The 27,366-nt window shown below is 43.1% G+C and overlaps 1 protein-coding gene and 1 pseudogene across 6 annotated transcripts in view; one reads left to right on the forward strand and one right to left on the reverse strand.

Annotated features, from left to right (window-relative positions):
* Positions 1–429: 429 nt before the first annotated feature.
* Positions 430–27,226, reverse strand: LOC115861551 (protein S100-A11 pseudogene; annotated as a pseudogene).
* Positions 26,187–27,366, forward strand: part of RASSF2 (Ras association domain family member 2) — a 46,209-nt gene continuing 45,029 nt past the window's right edge. For 3 of the 6 annotated variants that reach the window (XM_070043684.1, XM_060285115.1, XM_030872618.2), the window contains exon 1: positions 26,326–26,510. The gene's annotated coding sequence lies outside the window, so the exon portion shown is untranslated. Of the gene's footprint in view, positions 26,236–26,325; positions 26,572–27,366 lie in introns of those variants that run through there. The other 3 variants (XM_030872619.2, XM_030872621.2, XM_060285117.1) reach the window with 2 other exon arrangements.

The raw sequence follows: 27,366 nt of genomic DNA on the forward strand, positions 1-27,366 counted from the left end.
GTATATGGGAAGTTTCTTGACTTTTGGGAAGTCTGAGGTCTTCTCCCAGCGTTCAATAGGTGTTCTGTAGGAGTTGTGCCACATGTAGATGTATTTTTGATGTATTTGTGGGGAGCAAGGTGATCTCCACGTCTTACTCCTCTGCCTTCCTGGAATTTATTTTTATGATTGTTTATTACACTAATTTATCTATCTGTTCTATTACATTAATAAGGTAAATCCATGCCTATTGTTCTTTTCCTTATATTTACTGGGTTTTATTTTCTAAAAAAAAAAACAAAACTATATTGTTTCATCACTACCAGCAGGAGTGGCCTGCATGGGATGGTGGGTATGCTGGGCTCAGGTTATGTGTGGGGCTATGAGGAGATGATGATTGGGAAGCTGGAAATAAAGAGGGTGGGTTTGGAGGCCAGGCCCAAGGGCTCCTCAGATTTGCTTCTGGGAATGGGTAGCCATGATAAAGGAGTCATGGCAAGCCATGGCCATGCTACCAAGAAGGTTAAGAAATTCTTGGAAATCTAACTGCCTACCACAGTTGAGGTCCCATTTCTGCATCATGTGGTCAAGGACACAGGTCCTTTTGGCTCTTTGTGAAGGCAGCCATTTCTATATTTATGAAGCTTAGGAAATTGCTCTTGAACAATCTGCAGTTGTTCCCATCCTTCCCAGCATACTTTTGGGAAACAGTAATGAGGATTCAATGCTCCACTGTCTCTATAGGGCTAGAGATTTTTGTCTTGTCGGAGTTGAACTGGAGGCTGTGGCACAGAGAGTGCTAGGTAGACTTCAGGCATTTATTTATTCTGTGCTAACATTGTGTTAATCACAGTTTATCCAATTCCTAAGAAGCCCTGTTAAGATTCTAACTAGAATTACATTATATTTATTTATTACTTCCCAATAAAGTATGTGCTATGTCCTTTTGCTTGTTTGGAATATTGTTTTTAAGACTTCTAAAAAGATTTTAAAGTTTTCTTCACATAGATCTTATGTTTCTCATTAGATTTGTTCATAAGAACTTAATAGTTTTTTGCTATTATACATGGAATATTTTATTCAATATCTATTTCTCTGTGTGTATTGTATAGATCAGTTATTTATTTTTATATATTTATCTTATATCTAGCTCACTAAATTCTTTTCTTAATCATTTTAGTTTTATTAGTCAGATTTTATTTTTTTAAATTTATTAAATTTATTTATTTTTGGTTGCGTTGGGTCTTCGTTGCTGCATGTGGGCTTTCTCCAGTTGCGGTGAGTGGGGGCTATTCTTCATTGCGGTGCACGGGCTTCTCATTGCAGTGGCTTCTTCTTTCTTTATTTATTTTTTTGCGGTACGCGGGCCTCTCACTGCTGTGGCCTCTCCCGTTGCGGAGCACAGGCTCCGGACGCGCAGGCTCAGCGGCCATGGCTCACGGGCCCAGCCGCTCCGCGGCATGTGGGATCTTCCCGGACCGGGGCACGAACCCGCCTCCCCCGCAATGGCAGGCAGACTCTCAACCACTGTGCCACCAGGGAAGCCCTGCTTCTCCTTTTGTGGAGCACAGGCTCCAGGCGCACGGGCTTCAGCGGTTGTGGCTTGTGGGCTCTAGAGTGCAGGCTCAGTAGTTGTGGCGTACAGGCTTAGCTCTTCCGCGGCATGTGGGATCTTCCCAGACCAGGGCTCGAACCTGTTTCCCTCGCATTAGCAGGCAGATTCTCAACCACTGTGCCACCAGGGAAGCCCTTCTTTTCTTTTTTTCTGGTCATACTGCAATTACTAGAGTTCCAAGATGGTATTGAATAATAATGATGATGTTGGGCATCCTCTGTAGTTGCTGATTTAGGTTGTTTGTCCATTTAGAATATTTGTCACTTAATCTTGGTAAATAGTCTTTATTATATATTTAAACAGTTTCCAGTTTTATTTAGCATTTTAATTAAGAGTGGCTGCTGATTTTTATCAAATAGCTTTTCACCATTTAATTATTTATTACATGGTCTTGTCTTTTAATTTATTGTAAGGAATTACATTGCCGGGGTTCCTGATTTTGAACCAGATTTGCATTCCTGAAATGCAGCACACACTGTCACAGTGTCACACTCCAGGTACATGGCTGGATTCTACTTGCTAACAATCATTAAGATTTTTACAGCCATATTCACAAGGACAATTGATTACAGTTTTTTAATATTTGTACTGTCATATCAGAATTGAGTGTTCAGGTTATTGTGGCTTCATAAAAGAAATTAGGAAGCTTTCAATCACTTGTCCATGACCTAAAATAATTTAAATAACACTGAAGATTTTCTTTCTTTAGAGGTAAATAAACATGGCTGTGAATCCATCTAGTTCTGGTGCCTTTTTGTTTCAGTGGTAGAGCTTTAATCACTACTCTCTTTTATTATAATTAATTTGTCTAATCAAATTTCTACTTTGGGGGTCAATTTTTCTAGAAAATTGTTTTCTCTAAGTTTCAAATGTATTTATACAGTGTATAAATGTATTTATACAGTCAAATGTATTTATACAGTGTTGGATAAATATTCTTTGATAATTTTTATTTTACACTTTTCTGTATCTCTTTCTTCATTATCAAATTTTCTTTATTAATTTCCTCTTCCTATTTTCTTTTGCTTTAATTTTTTGCCTTTTTCTAATTTTTAAAAACTGATCACTATATTCCTTTATCTTTCTAACTTAATAATGAAATTTTAAGGCTATACAGTGTATATTTATTTTCCTTTGAATACAGTTTTTTGCTGCTAATAGGTTTTTATATGAATCGTTCTCCTCTTCATTGATTTCTAGATAGTTTCTAATTCCTATATTAATTTCCTTGGATATCTAGAAATCTATTTCTTTTTTTCTTTTTTTTCTTTCTTTTTTTTTTTTTTTTTTTTTGCGGTACGCGGGCCTCTCACTGTTGTGGCCTCTCCCGTTGCGGAGCACAGGCTCCAGACGCGCAGGCTCAGCGGCCATGGCTCACGGGCCCAGCCGCTCCGTGGCATGTGGGATCTTCCCGGACCGGGGCACGAACCCGTGTCCCCTGCATCGGCAGGCGGACTCTCAACCACTGCGCCACCAGGGAAGCCCTAGAAATCTATTTCTTAATTACCAAGTAGTAAAGTTTTTGGTTACTTAATTATTTCTAATTTTATTGAATTATAATTAGAAAATGTAGTCAAACACAGGATCAGTCTTTACAAATGAGTCATGGATATATAAAAATTATCCTTTACTCAAAAGATTTAAGTATGTTGATTGTATTATACAATTACTCTATTGCCTTCAGTTTACATTTATTAGACATGTCAAAATAAAAAAGAATTGTTTAAATCTCTACAATAATTTTTAAATGGAATTCTCCTCACATTTCTAGTAATTTTTGTTCTATATCTTTAGTTTCCACGTTGTTTGGTGTTTACCTGTTTATACCTGATATTTATAGTTTTATCTTCTTTAGAAAGTGTGACTTTTATCATGATGATCTTCCTTATTCTATTTTGTGCTTTTAATTTTAAATTTCATGTTGTTCAGTATCAAAATTACCAGACTCTGGGGACTTCCCTGGTGATGCAGTGGTTAAGAATCCCCCTGCCAATGCAGGGGACATGAGTTCCATCCCTGGTCTGGAAAGATCCCACATGCCACGGAGCAACTAAGCCCATGCACCACAACTACTGTGCCTATGCTCTAGAGCCTGCGAGCCACAACTACCGAGCCTGTGTGCTGTAACTACTGAAGCACGTGTCTAGAGCCCATGCTCCACAACAAGAGAGACACTGCAATGAGAAGCCTGCACACTGCAAGGAAGAGTAGCCCCAGCTCACCACAACTAGAGACAGCCCACATGCAGTAGTGAAGACCCAACGCAGACAAAAAAAATTACCACACTTTTATTAGTCACTAATAAATACAAGGAAGAGAGGTATTTGTATCTACTTGGTATCTCTTTCCCATCCCTTTATTGTTAGTCATTCTTTATCATTATATTTCAACTGTGTTTTTATACAGCATATAGCCACATTTTTTACATTTTAACTCTTTTTGACATTTCTGTCCTTCTTGGGATAATTCATTCTATTTGAACTTATTGTATTAGCTGATATTCTTAATTTTATTCCTTCTTCATTTTGTTTATTATGTACTTTGTTGTATCTATTTTACCTTTAAAAATTTTGTTAATTGAATAAAATTGTGTTAATCTCAACATTCCTCCCCCATCTCTTCCCAGTTAGGTAGGGGATATCATTAAACTTTTCCCAGATTTTATAATTAAACAAATATAATCCTGTTATGAAAACAAGAGACCAATCATTCCTTTCACTACTCCCATCCTCTCTCTTCAATAAGTTGAGACAAACATAATACTCTCATTTCCCCATCTTCCAAGATTAGACATTTAGAAAGCTTTTACTTTTGAAATCCTGTCACTTTGTAACTCCTAAAACTCTTCATTCCAGCTGATTACTTGTATTCTTGCAGTTTGTCTCTGCTATTTGTAATTCCTTCCTGAGTATTTGTACTGCACAATTTCACACAGTATATTATTTTGTTAGATTTAGCAGTGTGCATTTTGAAAGGTCCATTGCTCAGCACTGTTTCCTCTTTTTTGAACCATCTCTCAACTTGAAATCTCAGTTCTGACTCATTTGTTTTTGGACAGAGTCCTTTCTTGAAAGTTTTCCTAAGGTGCAGTACATTCTGATGCCTCTCATATCCACAGGTATCTTTCTTTTACCCTCACATGTCAGTGATATTTATGTTGAATAGCTGTTTCTTGGGTTGCTGGATTTATTGGGGGTTTTTTATCATTATGTTATTCCACTGTTTATTAGCTACCTGTGTTTCAGATCAAAAGTGTGATGCCATTTTGATTATTTTTCCCGTGTAAATTCTTTCTTTCAAATCTTGACATTGGCCATCCTTCAATTCATTTACTGAATATTTTAATTTAAAAATCACATATTTATAACTGTGATTAGATGGTAAGATGCCCATATTTTTTAAAGAATTAACTTTAAAATACTTTCATGATGTAAAAATTTGGATAGATAAAGCAAATGTTAAATTGTGGTTAGACAAGAGCAAGTGCATATTAGAGATGCATACTAAAGTATGTAGGGGTGACAGAACATGGGTATGGAACTGGCTTTAAAACAGTAGAGAAGAAAAGAAGATAAATGAAGCATATGTGGCAAAATCTTTATGTGCTGAATCTGTACGATGAGCATGTGGGGATTCATGGTGCTTTCTACTTTGTGTATGTAAATATTCATAATAAAGCTCAATAATATTTTACTTCCAGAGAATCTTTTTGTGCTGCACTTAAATCTTTCTAGGTGCTGTAAATAATTGTTTGCTCACATTGGGGTCTGACAGCTGACTGAGCAAAGTCAAGGAAGTGTGAAATAGGGGAGCAGATGTAGGGAGTGACAAGCACTTCACTGTTGTTGGAGCATAAAGTATGAGCCAGAGAGAAGTAAGTCATGAAAATGGAGGCTTAGGCAAGGACTAATAAATGGGCAGCTTTGTAGGCTGTAGGAGATATGTTGCTGCCCCAACATCATCTCTATCACTGAGCCCACTTGAGTTCACCTACAGCTGCAGAGGAAGAAGGTATTTTCCAGCACAATGACAGCTTCCTACCACCTTAAGCAACTGTACATCTTGTTTTTTCTCCGCTTAAAACTTGGAAATCATGAGAGTTTGCTCAATTGAAAGCAGGTGTACACAGAAGTGGTGGATTCGGGGATTTAGCCTCAACCAATGCAGGACTGGTATAGGTGGGAAATGCCCTAAACTTCCACCATCCAATGGGATAAGTCTAAGGCATAGTCCACACAGTTTCTCAGACAAATTGTATAATTGAGTTCCTATTACCCACAGGGGTAGCCTGCTTATTATTGCAACTTTAATTGGCCTTTCTCTCCCCCTTGATCCACTTAGCTACTCCCTCACTGATGCTTCCTAGGATTACCTCCCAAAGAAACCACCTGCATCAAAATTCTTTTCTCAGGGTGTGGTGATTTCAGAATTCTTTGACACTCCTTCCTTAAAAGGTAGAGCTAGGAAGGACATGGCCTTATATTAACATGGGCTACAGTTCATTTTTCTCACACACAGTGACTGCTAGCAGCATCCAAAGTGATGACATGATGACTTAGAGATGTGATAATGAGAAACACGATGGCATTTTCTTCAGGTTTTCTAGTTAACACATCAAAAATGTATCTGTATACACAAAAAAAGAAGAAAACCGTTCAAAGAGGTAATCAGGAGACCTTCAAGATGGCAGAGGAGTAAGACGTGGAGATCACCTTCCTCCCCACGAATACATCAAAAATACATGTACATGTGGAACAACTCCTACAGAACGCTTAATAAATGCTGGCAGAAGACCACAGACTTACAAAAAGGTAAGAAAATCCCCACATACCTGGGTAGGGCAAAAGAAAAAAGAGACAAAAGAATAGGGACAAGACCTTCCTCTCTGGGAGGGAGCTGTGAAGGAAGAAAAGTTTCCACACACTAGGAAGCCCCTTCACTGGTGGAGGTGGGGGGTGGGTGGGTGGGGAGCTTTGGAGCCACAGAGGAGAGAGCAGCAACAGTGGTGCAGAGGGCAAAGCAGAGAGATTCCCGCACAGGGGATCAGTGCCGACCAGCACTCACCAGCCTGAGATGCTTGTCTGCTCACCCCTTGGAGGGGGCGGGGGGGGGGGGCTGGGAGCTGAGGCTCAGGCTTCGGAGGTCAGATCCCAGGGAGAGGACTGGGGTTTGCTGCATGAACACAGACTGAAGGGGGCTAGTGCGCCACAGCTAGCCGGGATGGAGTCCGACAAAAGTCTGGACCTGCCTAAGAGGCAAGAGACCATTGTTTTGGGATGCGCAAAGAGAGGGGATTCCTTCCGTCTGCCCACAGAAGGTAGAGCACCACCTAAACGAGCTCCAGAGACGGGTGCAAGCCGCGGCTATCATCTCAGATCCAAGAGGCGAGCATGGACCGCTACCACTGCCACGTCTGCCACCAAAGATCCTGTGTGCAAGCACAGGTCACTACCCACACCCTCCCGGGAGCCTGTGCAGCCCACCACTGCCAGGGTCCTGAGACCCAGGGACAACTTTCCTGGGAGAACACATGGCGTGCCTCAGGCTGTTGCAATGTCATGCCGGCCTCTGCTGCCCCAGGTATGCCCCACATTCCAATTGTGACTACGGTACCTCTCCCTCTCCCTGGCCTGAGAGAGAGCCCTAATCAGCTGCTGCTTTAAGCCCCTCCTGTCTGGGTGGGAAACTGACTCCTGAGGGCTGCCTACACATAAAGGCTGGGACAAAACCAAACCTGAACCCCAGGAGCAGTGCAAACAAAGAAGAGAAATGGAAATCTCTACATGCAGCTTCAGGAGCAGCAGATTAGATCCCCACAACCACCTTGGTAAACCCTGCCTGTGTGGAATACCTGAATAGACAACAAGTGTTCCCAAAATTGAGGCAGTGGACTTTGGGGGCAACTGTGGACTTGGGGTTTGCTTTCTGAGTTTGATTTGTTTTTGGTTTTATGCTTATATTAAATAGTTTCTAATGATTGTTTTTATGTGTGGGTTTGTTTATTGATTTGGTTTCTCTCTTCCTTTTTTTTTCTTTCTTTTAGTGAAGGTGTGTGTATATGTTTCTTTCTGTGATTTTGTCTTAGTTTTGCTTTTACCATTTATCTTGGGGTTCTGTCTGTTTATTTTTCTTTTTGTGAGTGTGTGTGTGTATGTTTCTTTGTGTGATTTTGTCTGTTTAGTTTTGCATTTTCCATTTGTTTTGGGGTTCTGTCTTTTTTTTTTTTTCCTTCCTCTCCTTCTGAGCCATGAGACTGACAGGGTCTTGGTGCTCAAGCCAGGTGGTGGGCCTGAGCCTCCAAGGTGGGAGAGCTGAGTCCAGGACTTTGGACCACCAGAGACCTCCCAGCCCCATGTAATATTAATCAGCGAGAGCTCTCCCAGAGATCTCCATCTCAAGCCTAAGACCCAGCTCCACCCAATGGTCAGCAAACTCCAGTTCTGGATACCCCATGTGGAACAATTAGCAAAACAGGAACACAAACCCACTCATTAGCAGAGAGGCTGCCTAAAGTCATACTAAGTTCACAGATATCACAAAACACACCACCAAACGTGGCCCTGCCCACCAGAACACAAGTAACAGTCCCCACCACCAGGAAGCCTACACAACCTACTGGACCAAACTCACCCACTGGGGGAAGACACCAGAAACAATGGGAATTACAAAGCTGCAGCCTGTGAAAAGCAGACTCCAAACACAATAAGTTAAACAAAATGAGAAGAGAGAGAAATATGCAAGCAGATGAAGGAGCATGGTAAAACCCCACCAGACCAAACAAGTAAAGAGGAAATAGGCAGTCTACCTAAAAAAGAATCCAGAGTAATGATAGTAAAGATGTTTCAAAATTCTCTGAAATAGAATGGAGAAAATAAAAGAAACGTTTAACAAGGACCTAGAAGAACTAGAGAGCAAACAAACAACGATGACCAACACAATAAATGAAATGAAAAATTCTCTAGAAGGAATCAATAGCAGAATAACTGAGGCAGAAAAACGGATAAGTGATCTAAAAGATAGAATAGTGGAAGTAACTGCTGCAGAACAGAATAAAGAAAAAAGAATCAAAATCATTGAGGACAGTCTCATAGTCCTCTGGGACAACATTAAACACACCAACATTCAAATTATAGGGGTCCCAGAGAAGAAGAGAAAAATAAACTGTCTGAGAAACTATTTGAAGAGATTATAGTTGAAAACTTCCCTAACATGGGAAAGGAAATAGTCAATCAAGTCCAGGAAGTGCAGAAAGTCCCATACAGGATATACCCAAGGGGAAACACGCCAAGACACATATTAATCAAACTATCAAAAATTAAATACAAACAAAAAATATTAAAAGCAGCAAGGGAAAAACAACAAATAACATACAAGGGAATCTCCAGAAGGTTAACAGCTGATCTTTCAGCAGAAACTCTGCAAGCCAGAAGGGAGTGGCAGGACATATGTAAAGTGATGAAAGGGAAAAACCTATAACCAAGATTACTCTACCCAGCAAGGAGCTCATTCGGATTCAACGGAGAAATTAAAACCTTTACAGACAAACAAAAGCTAAGAGAATTCAGCACCACCAAACCTGCTTTACAACAAATGCTAAAGGAACTTCTTTAGGCGGGAAACAAAAGAGAAGGAAAAGACTTACAAAAACAAGATCAAAGCAATTAAGAGAATGGTAATAGGAACATACATATTGGCAATTACCTTAAACGTAAATGGGTTAAATGCTCCAACCAAAAGACACAGACTTGCTGAATGGATACAAAAACAAGACCTGTATATATGCTGTCTACAAGAGACCCAGTTCAGACTTAGGGACACGTACAGACTGAAAGTGCAGGGATGGAAAAAGATGTTCCATGCAAATGGAAATCAAAAGTAAGCTGGAGTAACAAAACTCATATCAGACAAAATAGACTTTAAAATAAAGACTATTACAAGAGACAAAGAAAGATACTACATAATGATCAAGGGATCAATCCAAGAAGAAGATATAACAATAGTAAATATTTACGCACCCAGCATAGGAGCACCTCAATACATAAGGCAAATAAATGCTAAGAGCCATGAAAGGGGAAATCGACAGTAATGCAGTAATAGTGGGGGAATTTAACACCCCACTTTCACGAATGGACAGATCACCCAAAATTAAAATAAATAAGCAAACACAAGCTTTAATGACACATTAGACCAGATCAACTAAATTGATATTCATAGGACATTCCATCCAAAAACAACAGAACACACTTTCTTCTCAAGTGCACATGGAATATTCTCCAGGATACATCATACTTGGTTCACAAATCAAGCCTTGGTAAATTCAAGAAAATTGAAATCGTATTAAGTATGGTTTCTGACCACAATGCTATGAGACTAGATATCAATTACAGTAAAAAAAAAAAAAGAAAACTGTAAAAAATACAAACACATGGAGTCTAAACAATATGCTAATAAATAACCAAAAGATCACTGAAGAAATCAAAGAGGAAATCAAAAAATACCTGGAAACAATTGACAATGAAAACACGATGACCCAAAACTTATGGGATGCAGCAAAGGCCATTCTAAGAGGGAAGTTTATAGCAATACAATCCTACTTCAAAAATAAGAAATATCTCAAATAAATGACCTAAATTTACACCTAAAGCAATCATAGAAAGAACAGAAAAACCACCAAAGTTAGCAGAAGGAAAGAAATCCTAAAGATCAGATCAGAAAAAAATGAAGGAAACAATAGCAAAGATCAATAAAACTAAAAGCTGCTTCTTTGAGAAGATAAACAAAATTGATAAACCATTAGCCAGACTCATCAAAAAAAAAAGGGAGAAGACTCAAATCAATAAAATTAGAAATGAAAAAGGAGAGATAACAACTGACACTGCAGAAATGCAAAGAATCATGAGAGACTGTTGAAAGCAACTATGTGGTAATAAAATGGACAACCTGGAAGAAATGGACAAATTCTTAGAAAAGTACAACCTTCCAAGAGTGAACCAGGAAGAAATAGAAAGTATGAACAGACAAATCACAAGCACTGAAATTGAAACTGTGATTAAAAATCTTCCAACAAACAAAATCCCAGGACCAGATGGCTTCACAGGCGAATTCCATCAAACATTTAGAGAAGAGCTAACACATATCCTTCTCAAACTCTCCCAAAATACAGCAGAGGGAGGAACACTCTCAAACTCATTCTATGAGGCTGCCATCACCCTGATACCAAAACCAGACAAAGATGTCACAAAAAAAGGCTACATATCTACATAACTACATAACTACAGGCTAATATCTCTGTTGAACATAGATGCAAAAATCCTCAACAAAATACTAGCAAAAAGAATCCAACAGCACATTAAAAGGATCAAGCAACATGATCAAGTGGGATTCAACCCAGGAATGCAAGGATTCTTCAATATATGCAAATCAATCAATGTGATACACCATTTTAAGAAATTGAAGAATAAAAACCATATGATCATCTCAATAGATTCAGAAAAAGCTTTTGACAAAATTCAACAACCATTTATGATAAAACCTCTCTAGAAAGTGGGCATAGAGGGAACAAACCTCAACATAATACAGGCCATATATGACAAACCTACAGCCAACATCATTCTCAAGGGTGAAAAAATGAAACCATTTCCTCTAAGATCAGGAACAAGACAAGGTTTCTCACTCTCACCACTATTATTCAACATAGTTTTGGAAGTTTTAGCCACAGAAATCAGAGAAGAAAAAGAAATAAAAGAAATCAGAAAAGATGTAAAATTGTCACTGTTTGCAGATGACATGATACTATACATAGAGAATCCTAAAGATGCTACCAGAAAGCTACTAGAGCTAATCAATGAATTAGTTAAAGTAGCAGGATACAAAGTTAATGCACAGAAATATCTTGCATTCCTATACACTAACAACAAAAAATATGAAAGAGAAATTAAGGAGACCCTCCTATTTACCACTGCAACAAAAAGAATAAAATACCTAGGAATAAACCTACCTAAGGAGACAAAAGACCTGTATACAGAAAACTATAAGACACTGATGAAAGAAATCAAAGATGATACAAACAGATGGAGCGATACACCATGTTCTTGGATTGGAAGAACGAACATTGTGAAAATGATTATACTACCCAAAGCAATCTACAGATTCAATGCAATCCCTATCAAACTACCAATGGTATTTTTCACAGAACTAGAACAAAAAATTTCACAATTTGTATGGAAACACAAAAGACCCCGAATAGCCAAAGCAATCTTGAGAAAGAAAAACAGAGCTGGAGGAGTCAGGCTCCCGGACTTCAGACTATACTACAGTAATCAAGACGGTATGGTACTGGCACAAAAACAGAAATATAGATCAATGGAACAGGATAGAAAGCCCAGAGGTAAACCCGCACATGTATAGTCACCTTATCTTTGATAAAGGAGGCAAGAATATTCAATAGAGAAAAGACAGCCTCTTCAATTAGTGGCGTTGGGAAAACTGGAAAGCTACGTGTAAAAGAAAGAAATTAGAACACTCCCTAACACCACACACAAAAATAAGCTCAAAATGGATTAAAGACCTAAATGTAAGGCCAGACACTATCAAACTCTTAGAGGAAAACATAGGCAGAACACTCTATGACATAAATCACAGCAAGATCCTTTTTGACCCACCTCCCAGAGAAATGGAAATAAAAACAAAAATAAACAAATGGGACCTAATGAAACATAAAAGCTTTTGCACAGCCAAGGAAACCATAAACAAGACCAAAAGACAACCCTCAGAATGGGAGAAAATATTTGCAAATGAAGCAACTGACAAAGGATTCATCTCCAAAATTTACAAGCAGCTCATGCAGCTCAGTAACAAAAAAACAAACAACCCAATCCAAAAATGGCCAGAAGACCTAAATAGACATTCCTCCAAAGAAGATATACAGACTGCCAATAAACACATGAAAGAATGCTCAACGTCATTAATCATTAGAGAAATGCAAATCAAAACTACAATGAGATATCATCTCACACCAGTCAGAATGGCAATCATGAAAAAATCTAGAAACAATAACTGCTGGAGAGGGTGTGGAGAAAAGGGAACACTCTTGCACTGCTGGTGGGAATGTGAATTGGTACAGCCACTATGGAGAACAGTATGGAGGTTCCTTAAAAAACTACAAATAGAACTACCATGTGACCCAGCAATCTCACTACTGGGCATATACCCTGAGAAAACCATAATTCAAAAAGAGTCATGTACCAAAATGTTCATTGCAGCTCTATTTACAATAGCCCGGAGATGGAAACAACCTAAGTGCCCATCATCAGATGAATCGATAAAGAAGATGTGGCACATATATACAATGGAATATTACTCAGCCATAAAAAGAAACGAAACTGAGTTATTTGTAGTGAGGTGGATGGACCTAGAGTCTGTCATACAGAGTGAAGTAAGTCAGAAGGAGAAAGACAAATACTGTATGCTAACACCTATATATGGAATCTAAAAAAAAAAAAAAGTGGTTCTGAAGAACGTAGGGGCAGGACAGGAATAAAGAGGCAGATGTAGAGAATGGACCTGAGGACATGGGGGGCAGGTGGGGAAGGGAAGCTGTGACAAAGTGAGAGAGTAGCATTGACATATATACACTACCAAATGTAAAATAGATAGCTAGTGGGAAGCAGCTGCATAGCACAAGGAGATCAACTCAGTGCTCTGTGACCACCTAGAGGAGTGGGATAGGGAGGGTGGGAGGGAGGCTCAAGAGGGAGGGGATATGGGGATATATGTATACATATAGCTGATTCACTTTGTTATACAGCAGAAACTAACACAACAGTGTAAAGCAATTATACTCCTATAAAGATGTAAGAAAAATAATAGGTAATCAGGAAAAAAGTAGAGCTAATTTCCCTCCTCTTGAGTGTGGTTGGATTTCATGACTTATTCCTAAACAATGCAATAGTAATGACAGTGTGTGTTTTTGAGGCTAGGTCATTAAAAACATTACAACTTCCACCTTTTTCTCTTGGACCATTCACCCTGGGGGAAGCTAGCCACCATTTTGTGAGGACACTCAAGCAGCCTTATCAAGAGGTCCATGTTATGAGGCAGAACTCAGGTCTCCTGCCAACAGTCATGCCTGTGAGCCTTCTTAGAAATGGATTCTCCAGCCCCAGTCCAGCCTTCATTTGTTATGTAGCAGTAGTTAATTAATACACAGAATCGGCTCTTTGGTGAAGCCAAACAAAGACATAGGAGACTTCAGGACGTAATTTTATAGGTGTGAGAAGTTACAAAAGGATTTTAAGGGAGAAGCTCGTACCTCCAACTAACAGACCCCATCTTGGGACTATTCTCTCTTCAGAATGCACATTCTCACCATGGCCATGGCTTGTATCAACATCTAAGGTGGCACATGCAAATTGAATATATGCAAAAATGAAACATTTTGTCTATGAGTGACTGTTCTTTTCTTTTCTTAAATATTATTTATTTATTTTGGGCTGCATTGGGTCTTTGTTTCTGTGTGCAGGCTTTCTCTAGTTGAGGCGAGTAGGGGCTACTCTTTGTTGCAGTGCACGGGCTTCTTATTGTGGTGGCTTCTCTTGTTGCAGACCATGGGCTCTAGTCACGTGGGCTTCAGCACTTGTGGTGCATGGGCTCTGGAGTGCAGGCTCAGTAGTTGTGGCACACAGGCCTAGTTTCTGCACGGCATATGGGATCTTCCTGGACCAGTGCTGGAACCCATGTCACCTGCATTGGCAGGTGGATTCTTAACCACTGCTCCACCAGGCAAGCCCAACTGTTCTTTTCTTGACTCTGAGAAACTATTAAAATTTTTCATCAGTCCTCTCCAGTACAAGCAGTCCTGTAGGTGACTTTTCGGTCCTGCTTAGGACCTGTTCAGCACAGCTCCTCTGCAGGCTCCCACACTCTGAGTTGCCCCCAGCTTCCACAGGGTGAAGGGCCACAGCACAGTGCCTGGGGGGTCCATGTCCTAGTCTGAGCATGTGCTCAGACTTCTGGCTACTCTTCCTGCAGAGCTGATGATATCCAGGTTGTCTTTTGTCTCTGAAAAGGGCCTCTGAACCTGCTACAGGTACAACCATTTCCATATACCTTAGTCTGGGCTCCTTCACTTCCCCACTCCCCACTCTTGTCTAAGCAACTTGCACTTGAATCTATGTCTTGGGGTCTGCATTTGAGGGAAGCCAAAGTCTCACAGCTATCACTGAACTTCACAGGTGCCTCTGCCTAGAGGTGGGAAAAGGGAGAGGTTGTATAGTACTCTGAAGTTTTTACAAATAATTTTCTCAAAACAAACAAACAAACTAGAACAAATTTCCTCTTTCCTGCCAAATGCAGAGTTTATATCCTCCTTTCAGCTTCTTTGAACCTGAGAGAGAATTGTCATCTCACATGGCAGTATGGTGCCCCTTGAACTTAGTCACATGAAATCTGAAGGAGTCAGGTTGGGGAAATGAGGACAGATCTTGCATGGTGTCTCAGGTTATGGCCACAAGCAAATACTTCACAAAGCCCTCTGGTAGGTTTGATAAGCTGATGACTGGCCATTCTAAACCTTTACCCAGACCTTGTCTCCAAGTTCCAGCCCCTAAAGCCAACTGCTTACTTGACACAACCATAGGTACCTCTCAAACTGGTATGTCCATGAAATACACATCTCCTCCAGCCCCACTGCACTCACTTATGATTCCTCCTATTCTGTCATCTCCCATATCCAATCTTTCACCAAATCCCACTGGTCCTGGCTTGCAACCATCCCCTGAATCTATTCTCTTCTCTGCATATCTACTGTTACCTCTGGTCACACTGATTAGTGTTACCTAGTATTGCCACTGGTAGAATTGAAAACTTGTTATATCACTTTTCTCAATTATTCACCCACCCTGAGTTCGCATCATTTGATATGTGACTCTAGTTCCTCCCACTAGAGGTGAAGTGTACTTCTCATGCCTTGGATTTGGGCTTGGCCATGTGACTTACTTTGGCCAGTGGAACGTGACAAAGACTTGAGATGTGCTTGTGTAGTGAGGCTTGCTCTCTTGTGCCTCAGCCATCACCAGGAGAGGAACATGCCCTGGTTAGCCCACTGGTCTCTGGAAGATGAGAGAATGTAGAACAGAGGGTCAGTTCTTTAGCATGAAGTAGAGCTGTCCCAACTGTCCCAACACATGACAAATGCAGCTCTGAGGCTAGCGTACCAGCTTCTGCAGGTCACCCACAGATTGTGAAAGACAAATACAGCTTCCGGTTTGTCCTCACATATTCTGGTACATCTTTTGCGGTTCCCATTTGTCCTTCCTGTCCCCCACTTTGTGTCCAGCTTTTCTTTTCAGCCTGCACTGGCTGACCTAGGTTTACCACTGAGCACAGAGGCACAGCCTTTTGTAGATTTCTTCACTTCCCTTGCTTTGTGGTTCCTGGTTTGTGACTTTTTTCTAATCCTCCAGTGGTCTTCTTACAGATGTTACCTCACCAGCTTCTCCCATAAAGATGCAAGGGCTAATCTCTAAAATAAATCCATTATTTAAGGGCATCACATTACAATATGAATGAAACCCCAAACTCCTCACTGTGGCCTGCAATACAAGAGGGCATGACTTGGCCTCTCCTGCTTCATCTTGTGCCCATCTCCCTGCACCCTCCTCCCTGCTTGCCTGGGCACTGTTTTCACCATTCCCTCAGGACAAGAGCCAACTGGCTGTATGTCAGAAGTAACATTCTCTGTCCAGTCATTTAGCTCCTTCAAGACCCTCCTCCTACCCCTTCCCTGATGGTCTGGGTCTGGGGAGGAAGAGGTTAAGGTTGTCGGAAAGCCTGGACAGCCCCAGCCTGGTCTCCATCAGGGGCACAGCAGGAAGGCCTGGGTATCCTTGCTGGATCAGGAAGTCTCCTAGCAAAGCAATTAGGTAGAGTGTGGAAGAGGATGTGCTGCATGCTGCTCTCTGTGCATCCCTGTGCATTGAGGAAGGTGGGGTGGTCCAGGGCTGGGAAAGAGCGGCAATCAATGCCTCAAAGTGGTGAAAGCCCTGACAGTTGGCTTTCTACTGCAGAGATTTGTCCACCTCTGGGCAGAGGGTCAGCCTCTCACACAGGCCAATGGCCGGGCTGTCCTGCCCTCCCCTCCTTGGCTTTCCAGAGGTATCTTGAAAGGCCAAGAGAGCATGTCTGTTCTCCAAGAAACTTCCCCCAGCAAGCTCCTCCTAGTCACTGTACATCTCCATGAGAGAGGTGGCATTGGCTCACCCTCCGGCCCTGCAGTTTGGAGAACTTTCACACGTAGGGAAAAGGGAACTGTGCTACTGAAACACCACAGGAACCAGGGTCGTCTTGAATTTTGTTTCTTGGCTGCATAAGCAGAACTTAAAGTACTTCTCACCTCCCACCTTCTGTTCCAGCCACACTGGACCACACACTGTTCTCTGACCCGCCCAGTCTGTTCATGGCTCTGCCTGGAATGTCCTTCTCCATGCTGGAATGTCTACTCTTACACATGTAGTCCTGCCTTCCTAGGCACTTCCGTATAACACCCGAGACTATTAAAGCAAGGGGTCTCCACCATTAGCATGCACACAGAGCACCTGGCCTTATTGTTTTTGTTTTGTTTTTAAATTTATTTATTTTATTTATCTTATTTTTGGCTGCGTTGGGTCTTCGTTGCTGCATGCGGGCTTTCTCTAGTTGCGGCAAGCGGGGGCTACTCTTCGTTGCAGTGTGCGGGCTTCTCATTGTGGTGGCTTCTCTTGTTGCGGAGCATGGGCTCTTGGTGTGCAGGCTTCAGTAGTTGTGGCACGTGGGCTCAGTAGTTATGGCTCATGGGCTCTAGAGCGCAGGCTCAGTAGTTGTGGTGCACAGGCTTAGTTGCTCCACGGCATGCAGGATCTTCCTGGACCAGGGCTCGAACGAGTGTCCCCTGCATTGGCAGGTGGATTCTTAACCACTGTGCCGCTAGGGTAGCCCTCCACCTGGCCTTATTGTTAAACTTGAACATGGCCTGAGGCCTGGTTCTATATTTTTAACCCAAATCCTAGATGATGTTAGTGCTGCTGGTCCACGAACCATACTTGGAGAGGTGAAGATTGAAAACATTTATCTCATTCTCTCACCTGGATTTTTTGGTCAAACACATGAAACTTTTTAAAAAGTATAACTTAATCTCTACTTTGAACTCCTACTTGACTAATAGCAGAAAACATGTTGGTTAATTTCTGATAAACTTGGTTATTACAGGTTAAATTCAGCTAATTCTGAAAATTTCCTTCCTGCCTGCTCCATGCCTCTCTTTCTCCGTAGGCTTTCATCTCAGTTTTGCTTGTGGTGGTGGGCTTATGGAACATCTTGGCAACTGGGGGTGGGAGGCGACATCTGTGCCTAAGTGAGTATACTGCTGGTTTTGGGTGCAGCATCTTTCCATCCTGGCTCCCACAAGATGTCTGAGTTCCCTTGGGGTCCCTGGCATGGACCAGACCACTGTCTTTCTGTGGGTCCTCTTGTCCCAAATGTGAGATACTCTCCTGTCCCTCAGTTTTCTCCCATCTGGCTTGCACAGCCGTCTCTGGGGTGTGGAAAATGTTGGCTGTCTCCCACACTCCCTGTAATCCCCAGGTGCTTTCTGGATCTGACTAGGTCCCTCTACTCCTGAAGATGGCTTAAGCAGCCACCGTGCCATGGGTACCAGGATACTCCATGTGCCTGATAAAAAGTGGCACAGTTCCTCTCCACTTTCAGATCCCAAACTGGTCTGACATCTGAGGGTCTTACTGTCTACCTCCATCTTTCTGGATATAAACCTAGAGAGGAGGCAGCATCTCAGACACCTCAGCAATCTCTACCAGCATCTAAATGACTTGCTTAACCAGCAGGTCACCCCACTCCCTCTCTCCCCTCCCCGCTCCCTGCATCCCATAAAACTGCCTTTCCTTTTAATTTTTTGACTAGTTAATATACGCATATGGAACAAATAATTCAAATAGTACAAAAGAGTACTCAAATTTTTATATAATTTATTTGATCTTCCTGCCTTAGGACAATATCAACTGAATCTCCACAAGTGATGATGAAATCAGCGTGCTTCTACTTTACTCCACCTCTTTTCTCTCCTTTCCTCAGTTTTGATAGGTCATTACTAGTATTACTTCTAATGCTTAATTTCTCCATGAGGATGAATGAATGTGTTTATATGAAACAAATCTTCTTTGTGCAAGACAGTTGAGCCCTTGGCAGGTTGCTCATTATGTTTGATCCCAGCACACTAACTGATATCAGTGCTGCTCAAGCTCAGAGTACCACCAAAGACGCAGACCCTACTCTGGCTGCAAACTGCTATCTAGTGAGTACCAGACAATTTTAATTCATTTACATCTCTATTATTTGGACTATCTACTTTAAACATCTTTTCATTTCCTTTTTATATAAAATGAACAAATCAGGATACTTAAATTCTTACTTTCACTAGTTTTATAGTTTTTACGTCATAATGGTTTATAACATTTATGTTTTGTTTTGTAAACATAATCCTAATAGTTGAAATAGAGTACTCTCACTCCAGGGACTACAAGGTGATGCTCCCAAGGCTATCAGTGCCCATCACTGTAGAGATTGCAAAGAAACAATAACCTTCTCTCTACCCCCACCCCACGACATATGCCAGCCTCAGGTTCCCCATCTGGTTTCAGGTTTTAATTGGCATTCAAACATAAAAATTAAGAAAAATTTCCTAAATTAAAAAATCAAATTTGTAGATTAAAAGGCCATACTATATTCTGAAGAAATGGATATAGGGTTTTTCGGTTTTTTTTTTTTTTTTTTTTTTTTTTGCCTTTTAAGTATTTCACTAAAATGTAAATTCCATGAGGTATAAGGACAGGGATTTTTGTCCTTTTTATTTACTGCTATGTCCCCAGTGTTTAAAATAATGTCTGGCACCTGGGAGCCCCCTGTAAACATTCAATGAGTTAATTGCTAAAGGAATAGACCAACTAATACAAACATATCCTATTAATGTTATTATATTTCAAAGATAAAGTTTCCTTTGGTTACCCAGAAAAAAGGTCATTCTATCCTCCCAGCCCCCAAACAGGCTGGCTACAAACTTCAGCACAGCAACATTCAAAGTGAGAAGACAATCTTGTACCACCTATGACACCATCAAGGCTAGCAATCTGGGGGAGGATCAGCGGGTGTCACCTCCATGCCTGGACTGGCTTGGCTGAGGAGGAAGAAAACACAAGGATTCAGAGAGGGACTTGAGATACATTTCCCAGGTTCATATTCCAGCTCTGGCACCTGCTGACTGTAATCTTAGGAAAGTTACCTAGTTACCTCAGTTTCCTCATCTATAAAATGAAGATAAAAATTGTACCTCCTCCTAGAGTTAGATGAGAATTAAATGAGTTAATGCTTGTAACTTGGCAAACAAGGAGATGGGATTCATTTTTTTCATTCATCAGATATGTATTGAGTACTCATTTTTTTCATTCATCAGATATGTATTGTGGCAGATGGAGAAGGAGATGAACTGATAAATAAGACAACTTTGTTCTTGGGCTGGTTGATCCAAGAAAGTGGTCCTTGTAGATGCATTTTGAAACAGTACAGTGAGAGCACTGAGTAAGTGATGGGGTGAGTGGAGCCTTCATGGAGATGGGCCCTCAAGCCTTGCCACGAACCTGGGCTGCCAGACATGTAAGCGTCAACAGGTGGGAGATGAACAGAAGATGTGACTACTCAGTAGAGACTTCAAATATTTTCCCCTCTGCCCACCCCTCCCCATTTTGAGAACACTGACCCATCTCACATCCTGGCCCTACCCTGCTGCTGGCCACAGAGAGAGTATGTTGATGGTGGTTGCTGGATCTAAGTGCATGTAGACTTTGGGATAAAGGCAGCCATTTGGGCAGAAGTTAGAGCACATATGTGGAGAGATAGCAATACAAGAAACAAGGAGGAAGAGAGGGAGGAAGCAGGGAGAGAGAGAGAGACAGACAGACAGACACACACACACACACACACACACACACACACACACAGATTGAACCCTGTAGGTCATATTCTAGTTCATCTTGGACCTGGTTCACTTCTTTCCCATGAGTTCTGCAAGAAACTCTTGGTTCTTTAAAAACAGTCTTACTCTACCTAGGCTGGCTCAAATGGCTTCTGTTTCTTGCAACCATATGATGTAGTGAGTTGATTTATCTAAGTCTCAATTTCTGAGCCTGCCAAGTGATGTTATTAAACTAAGTGCTGCCTAATATTTTTCTTAGCTTCATTATTCTTATTTTTCTTATTTTTTATCATGCTTAGCATAGCACCTTGCATACCATTGATGTCTAGTAAATATCTATCAATACAGTTTTGAAAGCGTATTGCTTTCCCAAAATATTGCTTTGGGAAGGTGGGGTGTATGTGGGAGGAGAGTTCCCCAGATGCATCTCTCTCACAAGCTCATAAACAATCCAGAGGTCTCCAGACTGGTGTCGACCAATAGCCCAGTCATGTCAGCCATGGACACTTCATCCTGTTCTTTTTTTTTTTCTTTGCATTAAAGGTTTTCATTTTTTGTGTTTCTTTTTTTCCAGCTTTATTGAGATATAATTTACATATAACATTTTGTAGGTTTAAGGGCGATGATTTGATGTACATATATATTATAAAAGAATTACGCCAATAAGGTTAGTTAACAAATCTATCACCTCATATAGTTACTATTTTTAAAATCCTGTTAAGTTCTTTAACAGTTAGCTACTGCTATATAACAAACTATCCCAAATTTAGTGGCTTAAAATAACAACCATCTATTTATCTTATGCTTTTATTGGTTGGCTATTGGGGCTAGACTCAGCTGCGCTCCCTCATGCATCAGTGGTCAACTCTAGGTTGGGTAGGGGACTTTACTGATCTTGTTTGGACTCTCCCACATGTCTGGGGCCTTGGATGGAACATCTGGACTGCCTTGGCTCTGGGCCATCCTCCAGCCGGCTAGCGCAGGCTTATTCACATGGCAGAGCAATGTTACAATAGAAAGAGTAGAAGAATGCAAGGCTTCTTGAGGCCCAGGTTCTGAAAAGGCATGGTATGACTTCTGCCGCATTCTACTGTACTGGCCAAAGCAAGCAGCAATGTCAACCCAGATTCAAGGTGGGGAAGTAGACTCCACCTCTTTGTGAGAGGAACTGCAAAGTGTATGCAGGGAAGGGGATAATTGTAACAATTCTGGCAATCCATCTACCACTTTCTGGGTAATGTTGTCAACATACCAGGCCCTTGAAGTAGAGAAGCTGAGTGTTGGAGTGTTGGTCCCTTAAATGTTACTTAGCAGCAGGGTCACCAAGCATGGCTGCTTAGGCCCCAGAATATCCCTGAATATCATGAAACAGTCTTTTCCTCTAAGTTATAACTTAGAGTCTCTTCTATCTTCTCAACCCCTCCGCTCACTATGTGTCCAGGGACTCAGGTTGGAGGCAGAGCTGAGAGACAATCTCTCATCTCCCTTCTTTCAACTAAAGCTTTGTTACTGGGCCGAACTTGGTTTCTTCTTTCTCTAGAATGAAAATTATCTCCAAGGGGGGCCTTTTTCACCTCTCCAACAAATATATTTCCAGCTAGACCACTATGCTAGTGTGCCGGACATGTGCAGGTATATTCAGGTCCCAGGGACAGACCTCACCTAGGCTTCCTTATTTCTCTATTAACTCATTGGATCTTCCTTTGCAGGTTCTCACCTCCTACATAGCAGAGGGACAAAGTGGAGTATGACGCAATAATTTAAAAGTCCTGCTGGTCTCGTTAGGTTAAAAACTCTCTCAAGTTCTTCCTCCCTTCCCAGTTCTCTCCAAGATAGATCTTTGGGGGAGATTCTGTCTTACCTTCTCTTGCAGTGGCATTTGAGACTGGTGCCTCAGTTCTCTTGGCTCCCCTGAATAGGGCTTGCTTTGTACCATACCTTTGAAAGCAGCATGCTGAGGGGTGGTGGCCCCATTCATGAGTGTTTGGCTGGCATACTCTGCTGATGCCTGCAGCCTGTGTACCTCATGGTTTGGGTGATCCATGCTCCTTCGGAGCTCTGTAGTGTTCCCTGTCCTCCCTAACCATAACTCAGCCCTCACCAATTGCTCCCTCTGAGTCCCCATCATGTTGTCCTGCCAGCCTCCAGGGTCAACTTGCCCTCTTCATGCTGGGTCTTAGAGCAGATGATTTGTGTGTCCTGTGTCGCCTCCCCTCAGCCCAATTCTCACCCTGGCTTAGCTGTGGTGGGCAGCTCCAGGCACAGTAACTCGTCCCACCTCAAGTGCCAATGGCAGTGGCTCCAGCTTTTCTGCCTCAGATGTTTCCTCGAAGCCAAAGATATCCACACAACCAGGAAGTAAGAAGAGGTAAACTCTCCTGGGAATAATCCTCAACTAGTGGGGAATGAGAGTTAGCTGATAAATCCCCAGCTCCCTGACATTCAGAGCGAACAATTCTGAGGGGCATTTTACACAGGTGCTTAGAGGGTCCCCAGAGGAATGGAGTGCCAGTTGTATATCCTTTATTAGCTTCTCCTCCTTCCCTGTCTTCTCTTGCTTCCTGGGATCAACTCCTAAGTAAACGACCTGCACCCAAGTTCTTGTCTCATGTTCTGCTTTTGAGGGAGCTCAAACTAAGGCCCTATAGAAGGGCTTTGGCTCACAATTTAGCTTTCTTCTGAGGCCTCTGGTCCTGCATCGGGTCTAGGCCATGCAGGAACTGTGGGTGACCCCAGAAAAAAACCCAGGCCCTCCCTTTATGTAACATAAGCGATCCACTAAGTTGACCTTAATGAGGCTGCCCTCCAACCCCAGGTGAGTGTCTGAGAACTGGGGAGAAAGAGGTAGGCAGCCAGTGTGGCAATCTCCTCTATTTTATCCCCAGAACTCCCTTCAGTCCATCAACATATCTTCTCACTCTGGTCGAAGTCACAAATGAAGAAGGTGCATTTCCTACTATGTCCCCCACTTCTTCCTCCCTTCTCCCAGAATCCCCTGGGTACTTAAGGGTAGGCTTTTGGCCTCCCCACTTCTCTGCATCTCCTGCTTCTTCCCAGGCATAAAGTAGAACTCTGATCTAGGTAGGCAAAGTCTGCCTCTTGAGATGTTATAGGGGGGCATAAAAGAATGTGGAAAATCATTTTCTCTGACCATGCTTGATATTTCTGTCACTGTTTTGCTAAAGAGAAAAGGGAAGTTGGCTTTTTTTTTTCTTTGGCTGCACCACCTGGCATGTGGGATCTTTGTTCCCCGACTGGCACCCCCTGGACTAGAAGCACAGACTCTTAACCACTGGACCACCAGGGAACTTTGGGAAGTTGGCTTTGAGACTCAAGTTCATCAGTGACCTCTTTGCTCTTAAACTTGTGCTGTCCCAATATGGTGGCTATTAGCCACATGTCGCTCTTATGCACTTGAAATGTGATTAGTGGAACTGAATATTAAGTTTATGTAAACTTAATTAATTAAAACTTAAATTTAAAAACTGATAATTCAGTTATTGGGAAACTTTTAAGCATGTTGGAACAACTTGGGTATGTGAATATACTTTTTCAAGTGAAGATTTTATAAAACCTAAATACAGATCAAGTATTTTTAAATTTTTGAAATTTTATTTCAAAATTTAACATCCATATGGAGATGTTTTGAAGTGTAAATACACACCTGATTTTAGCCTTGGTACAAAAATAGAATATAAAATACTTCATGAATATTTTTTTATATTGTCTACACATTGAAATGGTAATATTTTGGTTATGTTGGGTTAAATAAAATATATTATTAAAATTAATTTCACTTTTTAAAATTATTTTTAATGTGGCTAGAAAGTTTTAAATTGCAACTGTGGCATGCATTGTATTTCTACTAGAGGATGGCTCTAGAAATACTTTTCTGCTGCTTCTTTGGGGCCATGTGCCTCCTGGTTTAGTCCATGGGGGTGGAAGTCTACAAGAAAACATGGTTTAAGGAGGCTTTAATATAGCAGTTTAATATTTGCAATATATTACCCCTGTTACAGAAGTATTGGCCCTACACTGCCTTGAAGGATAAAGGCATATTCCTTTCTCTCTTGTGCTTTCTGTATGGGGAAATTGATGAAAAAAAAGATGTTTTCTGGTGTCTTGAACTAATCAATCAATTTATTCACCAAGATGGAGACTCTAAGTGGAGAGGAATGGATTTTGTTTTAAACAGGTCAGGACTCCTGGCAGGCTCATTTGGACGATGGATGGTCACCTGACCTAAACTGGGCCAATGAGTTGCTGTCCTGGAAAACTGGAGTAGAGACTAAGGGATTCTAGTTCCACCTGGCTGCCTTCTTCAACAGGGAGCTCTAAGCCCCAGTGATGGAAGTGATGGCCACCCTTTGCCATGTGTCTGGGGTGCAGCGAACGCCAGTCTATGGTGAAAGAGAAAAGTTGGCTTCTCAGAGAAGACTTTCTGGGTTACTGGAAGCCCTTCAAGTTCTAGGTTTGCTTCTTACCAAGCTCTCCCTGCAGTTCTGACCCTGAGGTTGTAGGGAAATCCCCATGTCCTCATAATACGTTCCCCTGAGTGTGCTCTTATTACCTGCAAAGCAAAGAAGCTTACTAATACAGAGTAGTAACTCCAAAATTTGGGGTGGGGGAGGGGGAATTAATAATTGACCTTTCTGTTTATAGCTCCAGAAAGCACCAGAAGATAATTTTTTTTTTTTCTATAGTTGATCAGTGGTCTCCTTGTTCTGGGGTAGCTGACACAGTTTTCACCACCAAACTTCAGCTGCATTTTGGGTTCAAAAAACTTCTGTGGCCAGTCTGGGAAGCAGGTCACCATTTACAACATTGTTTCTAAGGGAAACACATTCCACGATCCAAACAATGAATTTGTAAAGAATGTTTCGCTTCCAGGAGGGATGAGCTGACCCAGCTGTACCCTGAGGGTTGTCTACCCATTAATCCTTAGTCCCCCTTCCACGCTGAAAGGCATGGGGACCGACCCTGCAGGGTTGGAGTATGTATGTTGGGGGACAGTTGTGATAAGAGCGAGGGAACAAATAGGGCGCCCCAAATCTGGGGTGCTCTAGGGCTCCGTGTATACTGAGAGGCCCTGGAGGTCCAGGGATGGCTAAGAGGGGGAGGTGAGAGGAGGACAAAGAAACTTGGCCTCCTTCACATTTCTGTCACGTCTGCCAGCCCGCGAAGTCCAAGGGGCCTTGCTCAGCTCAAACCCTTTTTGGAATAAGCAGGTGTTAGAAAAAAATCCCATATCAAAAAACCCCGTATCCTCTGCCTGGGGAATCCAGGGCGCTCGACGTGGGCTCCGCGGGGCAGCGTGACTGTTCTCTGGGAGTGGCTGTCACCGCCCGGAGCAAACCAAGGGGCTCGGGCCAAGACTATATCCCTTTTGGAGAAGGCCGCGGAGAATGGGGTGAGTGAGCCAGCTCATCCTCCCCACCCCCTCACTTCTACCCCTCCACCCCAGGCCGGAAGAGGCGCTGGCAGCCTGAGCCCGGACTCGCAGGGGATGAGCAGCTACAGCTTTGTCTGGGAGGGAGGGGAGAAGCCCCGCCCCCCCGGGGGGGAGGGAGGGCGGGAGAGGAGGGGGAAGAAGAAAGGCCAGGGAAGAGGGGTGGAGGGAGAGATGGTGAGCTAAAGAAAGAGGGGGAGGGAGGGCGGTCAGATCCGATTGGGGTAGATAAAGGCAGAGGGGCGGGAGAGAGGGCGAGGAGGGGCGGAGGGGGACTGGGCGCCCGACCCCCAATCGCGCGGCTGCCTCAAGCTCAGCAGGGCTGTAAGGGAGCCGGGCCCGCCGACCGCTGACCGAGACGCTGGCTGGAGCCGTCCCCGGCCGCAACACCCCCACTTTCCAACTCCAAGGTCCCCGCAGCGCGCGAGAGGTGCAGCCGGCTCCGGACGCAGGCAAGGCGCGGGCCGCGGGCCGCGGGGAGCGAGGCTCCGGGCCCGATTTGCGGGGCGCAAGGTGTGGTGCACTGGGCGGTCCTCTCTCCCCTTGCCGAAAGTTTTCCTGCAGTGTCCCTTGCCCCGTCCAAGTCAGCCCCTCAGTCCTCGTCTGCTCCTGTTCTCCTCCCTTCTTCCCCAGACACTGGGGGTTCCCGGGCGTGTGGACTCCGCAGGGGCCGCGTAGGTGAGGAACCCCAGCCTGCCCGCCTTCCGCGGGAGAAAGTTGTGGCTCTAGGCTCGTCCTCCCCCTCCGATTCCTGGGGCGTCCTTCCTTCTCTCCACGCCGAGGGCGGCTGCAGGAAGGCGCCCCCACCCTATCCCCGGGGTCCCCGGGATGCCCTGGCTAGAAGGTGCCGGGCGGGCAGGTGCAGGGATGGCAGGCCCCGACCCTTATCGGGGGGTGTCCTGGGGGGTGTCCGATCCTAATCTGGTCCTGTTCTTCCCGGCTCAACCGACGATTCCCTGGAGGCGGGTTCCAACCTCCGGCGCCCGAGCCTCCCTTGGCCTTCAGAAGGGCGCCGGATGCGCGGGGGCCCTGGGTCCTCGTTGTACTTCCCCTTTGCCGGCTCGCGGCCCGTCTCCGGAGCTGATACCGGAGGTCGCTGGTTCTCGGCTTTGCATCCTCTCTCGCCAGAGAGGCAAGTGCCTTGGGCCGACCTCGGCCACTTCTGCATTTCGAGTGCCTGCACTGCACTCAGTTCCTAAGCTGGGAGATCCCTGGGGACAGCAGAGAGGCACGGTGGCCTGACAGGGAGATATAGGGTTCCATCTTACCCTGGGGCGCTCCGTGGGTCCTGGGTTGTCCACCGCACCT

The sequence above is a fragment of the Globicephala melas genome, chromosome 15 (genome assembly GCF_963455315.2).
Source record: "Globicephala melas chromosome 15, mGloMel1.2, whole genome shotgun sequence".
Taxonomy (NCBI): domain Eukaryota; kingdom Metazoa; phylum Chordata; class Mammalia; order Artiodactyla; family Delphinidae; genus Globicephala; species Globicephala melas.